This window comes from Pseudorca crassidens, chromosome 16 (genome assembly GCF_039906515.1).
Source record: "Pseudorca crassidens isolate mPseCra1 chromosome 16, mPseCra1.hap1, whole genome shotgun sequence".
In the NCBI taxonomy this organism is placed as follows: domain Eukaryota; kingdom Metazoa; phylum Chordata; class Mammalia; order Artiodactyla; family Delphinidae; genus Pseudorca; species Pseudorca crassidens.
In genome coordinates this window covers 34930061-34940081 of record NC_090311.1, presented here as the reverse complement: position 1 = coordinate 34940081, position 10021 = coordinate 34930061, and the positions used below count along the sequence as shown (strand labels likewise).

The window sequence follows — 10021 nt, the reverse complement described above, 5'->3', positions numbered from 1 at the left end:
CCCTCTTAGGATTTGTTATGGTTCTTGAAACTAGGAATTTCTTTCAATTTTAGAAAACTCTTCAGCCATTTCCTCTTTGAATATTGCTCTTCCCTCTTCCCTCTAACCTCTCCTGTTAAACATAGGTTGTACCATCTCACTCAACCATTAAATCCCTCTCGGTGCCTAAACTGTTGTTTAACCAATGTTTATTTCAGTGGTTGTATTTTTTATTTCTAGGAATTCTTTTTGTTCCTTTCCAAGTCCACCTTCTCTTTTTACATACTGTTCTTTCTTTCATGTGTTTTTTTAAAAATAATTTTCAGCATAATTATTTGATACTCTCTTTTAGATTGTTTTACTCTTCTCAGTTCTCGAAGTACTAGTTCTTGTTTTGTTCATACACTGGCTCTCATAGTGATTTGGTTCCTTGAGTGATTTATAATTTTTTATTTTTGCATTTTTTATTTCATTTTGTGCCCTGAATGGCGCAAGCGCCCCTAGCAGAGTAGTTTCATGTTGTTCTCAACCAAGGCCCTATGGGTTTCCCACACCAATTTTTTTTCCTTGGATTAGGGTTTCTTCCCCACTTGTGTAAATTTGGACCCCCTCACCTAAGTGGTACAGGTTGGGGGTTATGAGTAAAGTTTTTCTATCCCCTTTTCATAGACGTAGTAACCCTTTTAAACTCTAGGCTTTATGAAGTGGGATCAGCTATGGCTCCTCACCTTGAATAGGCTTAAGGCATATCTGTTGAATTCATGTGGGCATTAAAATCCATTAGAGAGTTCATGACCCCCGTGAGTCACCTAATCCTGCTTACTTCTTCTGACTTTTCATTTCTTCCTCATTTCCTATAACTGATGACTTCCCTTCTTCCCTTCCTTTTAATCTTGGACATTTATATCTTAAGATTTTTGTAGTTATATGTTGCCCCAAATTTATAAAAGTTTATAGTAGTAAATGGCCTCTTCCCTTTCATCTCAGCCTATAAGGCCTGCCCCTTGGTTTTTTTTTTTACCCTATCCAATGCATACAACTTTTAAATACATTGTTCTCTGTAGATTATCTGCACCAATGTTTATTTATTTGTTAATTTGACATTTGTGTATTTAGTGCCTATTATATTTCAGCTGGAGGCTGATCTTCAGCTCCATACGTCATTTGCTTATTCTTTACAAACATAAGAAGCAAATGTAGTTCTGAATACTTACCTTGTAAAGCATTAAAATGTGTATCATAGCAAGAAAATTTCTCCAGGACTTACATGACAATTATACAAATCAATGTTTTCCTGCCATTTAGATATTACAACTCTGATATACATACCATAGAAGCATTAGTCACCACTGAGTTAAGCTGCTAGATTTTTTTGGCAACCCAACTTGACATTTTCTATGTACGCACACACATGCGCACACACACACACGTTGTGATAGAAAAAAATATAGACTTATTTCAGTAGGGTTCCTCAAGGAGCATAATCTTGTTCTGTGTTTCCACCTGCAAATAGACCAGCTCTGCTCATAAGGCCTTCAGTATGCCTTCCTTAGGTGTCTATTTCTGTCACTGGCAATCTTATTCTCCTGATTCGCTTGGCTTGTAAACATTGGTCTCGTTTTGACTTTTCATTCTCTTTAACCTCATGTCTGCAAGGCTCATCTTTATGCTGTTTCTCAGGTTTGACCCTTCTTTCTACTACATTCCTACAGACCCCTTCTTAGTTTAGACCCTCAGTCCTTCATAGCTGACTGGCTTCTCTGACTATAGGCTTACTCTTCCCCATTTATCCTAAGGTCTCTACTGTTAATCTTTATAAAATTCTGTTCTTACCACGTACCTTGGTATCAAGTGCTTATCTGACCTCCCAACTCCAAAGCCTAGCGTGTGTTCCACTTTCATTTTGCATATTCCCCAGTACTGGCTTCCAAAAGGATCGCTCCTTTACTGTCTCCCGAGCACACCCTGCACTGTCACATCACTCCTCAGCCCCGTGCTTCTGAGGTGCTCAGGTCTTCTGCACTCCAAACTTCCCCAGAATAGAATTTTCTCTCCCCTGCCAAACCTTGTCCTGAACTACCACCAACCCCCAAACAAAAAAGCTAGCTGGAAGGCGTCTCTCCCTCTTTTTCACACCCATCCTACCCATCTTCATTGCTCAGGTGGCTCTTAGTATTTTCAAACTTGCTGTGGTTCATTGTGTGCATATCAGCAACTTGAGAACAGAGGCATTTCCTGTGTCCCCACCTAGCACAGAGCGGGATCAGTCAACTCAGATAAAACCCTACCTGACTTGTTGACTTGACTGGGCAGGTGAAACACTCATCAAATCAGTGGAGCAAACCAGAAACCCGCCTGAGTTTCATCTTTCATTTGTAGCCTCTTGCCCTGACTCTTACAAACCTGCTGTCATCCTGGTTGTCCAGGCTTCAGTGTGTCAGCCTCAGGGAAATGCCTGTGAACCCCCGTCTACGACCATGTTCCCATCAGTCTAGGCCGGCCTTTCCACTCCCAACACACAGAGCCTTAGCCTGCCCACCTCCAGTTACCAAGTGCTCGTTCACCAGACGAAACAAAACCAGTGAGCAGCAGTGCCATTGTGCATTAACTGTGTAAGGGGAAAAAGGTGGTTGCAGAATAGCTCTAAGGTATCATCCAACTTTTGAGGGTGCGTGTGTGACTGAGGGTGAATATATATGAATGTGTGTATGTTCTGAAAGATCATATCACACTTTGTTAATAGTAGCTATCACTGGGATTATACATGATTTTATTTTTGTCTTTTTGCCTTGTTTGTTGTGTGTTTCTTTTTAATGTCTCTGCAATGAACACTTTGTAATAAGAAAAGAAACCATTTTGTTTAATTTTTTAAACCAGTTATCCAGTACCTCAAGCATCTATAGAATATTACTTGAAGGAGCAGAGATGGATGTTTATTGATCACCTGTGGTGTATGAGGTACACTATTTCACGTTTCATTTAATCTTTACAACAGCATAAAATTGATGTTATCATCACCATGCTGTAGGTAAGGAATTGAAACTCAGAGAGACCTAGAAGCTTGCCCAAGGTCACACAGGCGTCAAGGAGCCAAGGCAGAATTTGAACTCATGTCTCTCTGACTCTAAACATCACGATTTCCCATTTCATATGCTCCCTCAGCTAGTAAGGCTTTCCAGAAACTCCCAAGCTTGAACTATTCTGCTAGGTATGGATAAAACACGTTCTCCCTGTTCGGACCAGGAGGCAGTCAATGTGAACTCTAGTCCTGAGTCTGACACTTAATGGCTGTATAACCTTAAATGATTTTTTTGCTTCCTTTTTTGTCTTCCAAAAAAGTGATAGATACCCTTAGAATTTTAAAATGTAGTACAGATTAGAATTTGCTCTGGGTCAAGGAAGAAATTAAGTCTATAATAAGGACTACTTAGAAAACCATGACGGTGACAACACTATATATTTGATCACCTGGGTTATAGGCAAAGGGTATTCATGAGGAAATTTATAGCTCTAAATATTTTTATTACTAAAAGATAAAATTAATAAATTCAACAAATAAACTTTCAGGGAAAGGGGCAATGGAGAGGGAACAAAGAAAAACAAAGAGAAGAAGATAAAAGCATCAATAAATAATTCAATTAGAAAACATAGAAACAGTATAATTGCGGCATAAACTCAAAAGGAGATTTGAGCTTGAAAAAGCTGATAAAATCTATAAACTTCTAGCAAATATTAATCAGGTAAAAAGGAAAGACACACTAGATTAGAAACAGTAAGCAGTTGCAAATAAGCAGGGGTGTGCCATGGAGCGTGTTGATCCTACTCAGCAGACATTCACCCCACTCAGGCTCTCCTTCCAGGTCTGCTCTGTCCCTCACCCACCCTCTCCTCTGACCTCCACTCTGCTCGCACCACCCTGGAGAACGCTCGGTCACACACAGTCGCAGGCTGGATTCTCCGGACGCAGGTGCTGACATGAAGTTTGGGGGCACACGAAGGTTACTGGGAATCAATACCTGTGAAAGGAAAAGGAGAGGAAGCAGAATTGGGCAGTGGGAGAGGTCAAGCTGTAACACAGTCCTGACAAAGCAATGGAGCCAATACTACTGGTCAGAGTTGTCCTCTCTTGGGCCGAAATGGCCAGCCTTTCTGTCAGGCCTCAGGCAATCAGGCAGCCCCTTGGAAGGGCTGGACATGGGGCGAGGCAGCTCTCCGCAGCTGAAGCCAACCCCGAAGGAGCTGACAGCCAGGACTCTCTGCTGACTATACTTCCTGGCCCTGGGCAGCAAGGCCTTCCTTGGGGGCGTGGTTCTGGAGGCCTGCAGTCTACCTCTTATGGCCACACCTGACTGCCAGTGAGTCGGAGGAATGTGGTCCCGCTGCCTAAGAAGAGGGAGAGCCAAGTGTGGTGGCATCTGGCAACCAGACAAGATCTCAGCACGTTCTCCAAACCGACTTTCCAAAGGAGCCTGTGCTTGGGAGTTACCTGATAAGAGCAGGCAGTATGATCTTCATTTAGCCACTGGTTTACCCCACCTGCTAGGACCGTAAAGGGAGCGGGGTGGCAAGCACGGGACCTAACCCTAGCAATAATGTCTGTAAAGTGCCTGGACAGGAGGTGCCCGATCAATGTGGCTTCCGTCTCCAGCTTTCACAGCTGGATGGGCTTCTTCCGAGAGCATGACCAGCCCCACTGGAGCCCCGCTCATCGCTGCTCGGAGTGATTTATTAAGTAAAAGGAGGAGATGAAAATGGCCTCTGGGTTACACAACTGCCCTTGTTTATGTGTGGGCCTGTCAGCCTTTGCCTCCAAGATACCGAGGGCCTACAATCACTTTCAGGTCCAAGAGAAAAATCTGGAGACCTAGAAATAAATCCCCCACTTTGTACCAAGTGACCTACTTTTCCCTTTTGACTGTCACTTCTGAGGTTCCCGTGGTCAGAGGAAAAGTTGGGCAGTTCTCTGTGCAGGTCACAGATGCCAAGCACTCCTCTTTGACCCCTTACATAAGAACATGAGGAAATTCCAGCCAAACACAAGTCCTGACCACCCAAGGAGGTTGAGAGTTAGCTCCTGGTCATCTGGAAACAGGATTGGGTACCACGGCACCTCCCCAAGCAGGAAACCTGGCTGGCTACCAGCTGAGGTGTGTGAGGAAGGGCCTGGCTGGATGGGCAAATGTGGGCCCTCCCCTCCTCCTGCCACCCCTCAGTGGTGCCCAAAGCTGGCATTGCCCTTAGGAAGCCCAGGAACCATCACAGAACCAGGTGGAAGAGACCATCTCAGCCCTGCTCAGGCCCTAGCCTACTCCGTGACCTCGGGCAAGTGACCTCACAGAGCCTCCGTGATCCAACCATTAAATGGATCCAGAATACTAAGTCCCCCTACCTCTCTGGTGGCCTTGTAAACCAGGAGGTCCATGTGCATTCTCTGGAGGTCACTGGGCTCTTCTCTGTCATTTTTCTTTTTTATCTTGATAACCTAAAATGATTCCCACAAGCCGACTGGCTACTTCCTGGTCATCTGGAACCACAGATGCGTCATGATTTAAGTAAGACACAGCATTTGTGTTTCGATCCAAGGAAGGGCCAAGTGTCAGCATGCTAGAGACAAACGAATGGAGGTGTCCTCGTTTCCTATTGCTGCTGTAACAAATTACCACAAACTTAGAGGCTCAAAACAGTACGTATTTATCATCTTACAGTTCTGGAGATCAGACATGTGAAATGGATCTTAATAGGCTAAAGCCAAGGTGTCAAAAGGGCTGCATTCCTTCCGGAGGCTCTAGGGGAGAATTTGTTTCCTTACCTTGTTAAGCTGCTAGAGGCTGCCCGCATTCCTTGGCTCATGGCCCCTTCCTTCTTCATCCTCAAAGCCAGCAGTGTAGCACTCCGACCCTCCTGCTTCCTCTTTCACTTATGAGAGCCCCTGTGATTACATTAGGCCCACCCAGATAATCCAGGATAATCTGCCCATCTCAAGATCCCTAATTTAATCATATCTGCAAAGTCTCACTTGCTATGTTATGTGAGGTAACATTCACAGGTTCCTGGTATTAAGGCATGGACATCTTTGGAAGCCACTATTCTGCCTACCACAGAAAGTTTTCCATTGTCCAAACAGTCCAGTTGAAGGCAAAATGGACAAAAACAAAATAATAAGGAATGGTTAGAATAGGGAAGTGCATCTTCCATTTATTCACTGATTTCCTACAGCAATCCCTATCGTTCCTGTGATCTTTTTCTTTAACTATAACTGAAGTATTTAAAAACTAATTTCAGATATTCTCCATTTCCTAAATACAGCAGAAACAATACTGAAAATGAAAGAAAAACAACAACAAAAAACAAGCTTTATATACTTCATGGTTACCTCCTTTTTCTAGATTCCCTAATGCATTAAGAAGACCTCTTCCTGTTAAAAGGAATGAAACAAATCAATATGTGTTAACGCGGACAGATATCCAAAACAGGTGGTTAAGTATGAAAAACAGCCTTCAGAGCAGCATGTTTAGTGTGATCCAATTTCCATAAAAGTCATAAGATTTATTTTTGTTTTCACATAGAAAATACCCACAAGAATATAAACCAAACTGTCAACTGTGTGTTCGCCCGTGCGCTGGGGCCAGCAGGAAGGAGGCAGCCATAGAACTCCAGGAGACTTTCACTTTCTAAATCATCATGTCTGTAACGTTTAATTATAGTTATATGTATTATATATATTATAGTGTTGTACTTAAAATCGTAAGTTTGCATATATAATATATAGTTACTGTGTATTATATCAATATAAAAATATGACATAATACATATAACATATCATAAATAATATAATTACATAATATGATAGATATAATAAACTCTTCTTACCTTTTGTAACTATGAAAAAATAGAACAGTGCTTATTTGTGTTTAAAGACTAAGGGGCGCTTCTAAAATACAGCTTTTTCTGGAGAATAGCGTCAACCTGAGTTTCAGTATTCTGCCCAACTGATGTGAGCCCAGCCTCACCTGAGTGCTGTCCATTCCCTCCTTTCCAATTCTTCCTTAGAAATCTTAGCTCTGCCCCCAGCCATTGCAATCACAGGGCATGTAGGTCAGGTAATTAGTAACCAGGGTTTATTTCCTTTGGAAAACAGTACATTTGGGCAAAATAGGCCAGTTCCCATTCTTGATGGCAGAATCCTAGAGCTTTCTCGAGGGGAGGGACACTGAGGTCACTGAAAGCCAGGGCCCCCCATTGTACCCTGGGGCCCACAGCTAGGTCACCAGCTAGTAAGCACTAGTACTGGGATGCAAGCCAGGTCCATGGGACTCCTGAAGTCATGTCCTTGCCACTTGACTGCCCCCGGTCAACCACTGAACATGGTCCTCCCTGGGATTCCAACGTGGGGCTCCAGAGACTGGCAGAGCCCAGATGTGCAGTAATGGCCCCACTCATGCCCCACTTCACCTTGGGCTGGGACACTGGTGACCACAGGGAGTGACTGGGAGCATTTGTCACTCACACAGCCCAGAGATGCACATGTCACAAGTGGCTGGGCTGCCCCTGCTGCAATGCACTGCCGTCTTGATGAGCTCTTGGGTGGATTTCGGCTCCTTAAATGTGGAGTTTTACAACCAGGCCACTTTCTTGACTGACCTAAATATGATATGACTCATGGATCCCAGGATGGTTCTGGCTAGTGAGACTATCAGTACAGACAAGCGGGCGCAGCTTCCAAACATCACTGGGGGGTGGAGGTGTTTATATCACGTACCAAGCATCACGTGAGCTGGAAGACTCACACACAGAAAAGCCTGAGACCCACCCAGAGGGTCAGGACAGGAGGTCCCAGGACACAGCGGCAATTGCCCCAGGGCTCACAAGTGGGCAGGAGTCTAGACAGAAAGGTAGCCCAGCTGGTAACCAGCTTGGAAATGCTGCCGGGCATTTTCTTCCCAGACTCTTTGCTGGTATTGATGTGGCCACCATCCCCTCCCCCAACCAGGACAGGGCAAGCAGTGGTGGATGCTGGGGACACATAACGTTGGTGAGCAGGGTAGAGCTGCTTCTGTGTGACACCCCCAGGGTGTCACCACCTGTGAGTAAAGCCTGACCCCAGGAAATCACCAAGCTTTGTCTCCAAGGAACTTGGATCCCGGCGCCACACCACGTGGGTCCAGCTACTGCCCTGTTCCGGCCCTTGAAAGCTGGAAACACGTGCTTTGTTCTGTGGAGGTGAGATGAAGAAGAACTGGAGCGTCCACTCCAGATCAGCATTCTTTTACCACTGAACTGTCTCCTCCAGAGCCGCCTACAGTTTTGTTCTCATTGATCCCAGTTTTCAAGGACTCACCAGTGGGGGAGGACAACCAGCTGTTCTCTGTGCCAGAGGGGTGGTCCTTCTATCCCACCCAAGAGCACAGAGAGGGCCCTGGAAAAGGAGCCATTCTCCCTCCCACTGCCACCCCCAACACACACACACAACTTATAAGCCTGTGTCGATAAGCAGGAAGCACCCCATGCCTGGGTCTTCCACCTAGAATCCTACTCAGGACAGCAGGCTGGGGCATGTAGGGCAGACGTGAGACATCAGGGAGCTCTCTCCCCCGATGGAGGCATTTCGTTCCTTCTGAGTTCCTCTGTTCAAATGCCTGGGGACCATGGTGAAGTCCTTTCTGTATCACTATGGGTTGATTTGTTACAGGCCTGCCTCTTTCTTGCCTCCTTACCGTGGCCGGTATGGCAGCCTGACCTTAAGGGAGGTCGGAGCCCACAGGACCAGAAACCTCCTAAGCTGGGTCAGAACTCAGAGACCACCTAGGAGGGAACAGAATCACAGCATTGGGAACTCTGTACACAAGTTCACAAAGGAGATGAATGATCTTACGGCAAATACGGCCCCCAGAGCTCTGTGAATCATCTCAGGAGAGTAACCACCTTTGCACGTCAGCTTTTCAGTTTCACTCTCCAGGCTGTGCCAGAAAGCAAGAAAGGGCAGGTGGCTTCCCCCGCACCCCACTGGGCCCCCGACCACCTTGGCAGCCTTCCCTCCCTCCTCCACTCCCAGGAGTCGAATGACTCACCACAGCATCGCCTTCCCTTCCTGAGGCTTCTTCCCTGTCTAGGGGAGTGGGCTGTACTCCCCTAGAAGGAGCCAGGGTCCAGGTTAGGAGGAGAGAAGGGCGGTGAGCAGAGATGAGGGAGCCCGGGGACCTGCTCTGCGAGGCCCCGCACGTATGGAGCAGCGCTAAGGGGAGACCATCTCCTCACCCCCTTCTGGATTCTGAATTTTGAATGTGTCACTGTGAACGTGCAGTAAGGAACCGAGTGGAATTTCTTCATGGCTTGTGCATGTGTATGTGCACATGGGCTCTTCAGCAGAGGCGGGGGAGGAAGGCAGAGCGCTGGACAGCACAGGCTGGAGGAGGGAGAGACGCTTGCAGCCAAGCACACAAACCAAAGAGAAGAGCGGCTTCATGTAACATGGGGGTGAGGGACTCAGGCCTCCGGCCACCTGGCCTCTGTCTTGCAGCTCCCCAGAGGCCTCTTTGCAGAACCTCAGGGCTTCCAAAACCCTAAGCAGAAAATGTCAGCCATCCAATCCAGCCCCTCGGGGTGCAGCTGCAGGAGGGAAAAGCTGCCCCGTTGCCTCACAGTCCTGGCAGGGCTCTGCCCTCGCTCCCCTGGTGGCTCGGCCTTTACTGAGCCGCTCTTCCTCTTTTCAAGATTTCCTGGAGCTCTGGCAGCCACGTCAACTTGCAGCAAGGCCCGCGGTTGCATCATTCCTTGCCCCAGACAGTATGCAAGAGGGTTTGGTAACCCTGGCTCCTCAGTGCTGGTTGGCCCAGAGCTGAGACACATGGCGGGGTTGGGGGCTGCCCTCACCGTCTCCCTGTCCCCAGTCCGCCTCTGCTCACTGTGTCTGATGCCTCTAAACGAGCGACTGTAGGACACGGATGAAGCACTGTGTGGACAGAGGGGTGACAGCAGGGGCGACACAATGGTCTCTCTGGCATCTTTTAAAGGGCATTCCAAACAACAAGGATGTGGTGGGGGA

At 46.6% G+C, this 10021-nt stretch overlaps 1 long non-coding RNA gene across 1 annotated transcript; it reads right to left on the bottom strand.

Annotated features, from left to right (window-relative positions):
* Positions 1–2941: 2941 nt before the first annotated feature.
* Positions 2942–9636, bottom strand: LOC137209003 (uncharacterized). The gene is made up of 3 exons (XR_010935859.1): positions 9048–9636; positions 5369–8936; positions 2942–5022 (listed from the first exon to the last, which is right to left on the bottom strand). It is a non-coding gene; the product is annotated as an uncharacterized lncRNA (long non-coding RNA).
* Between the last annotated feature and the right edge of the window lie 385 nt (positions 9637–10021).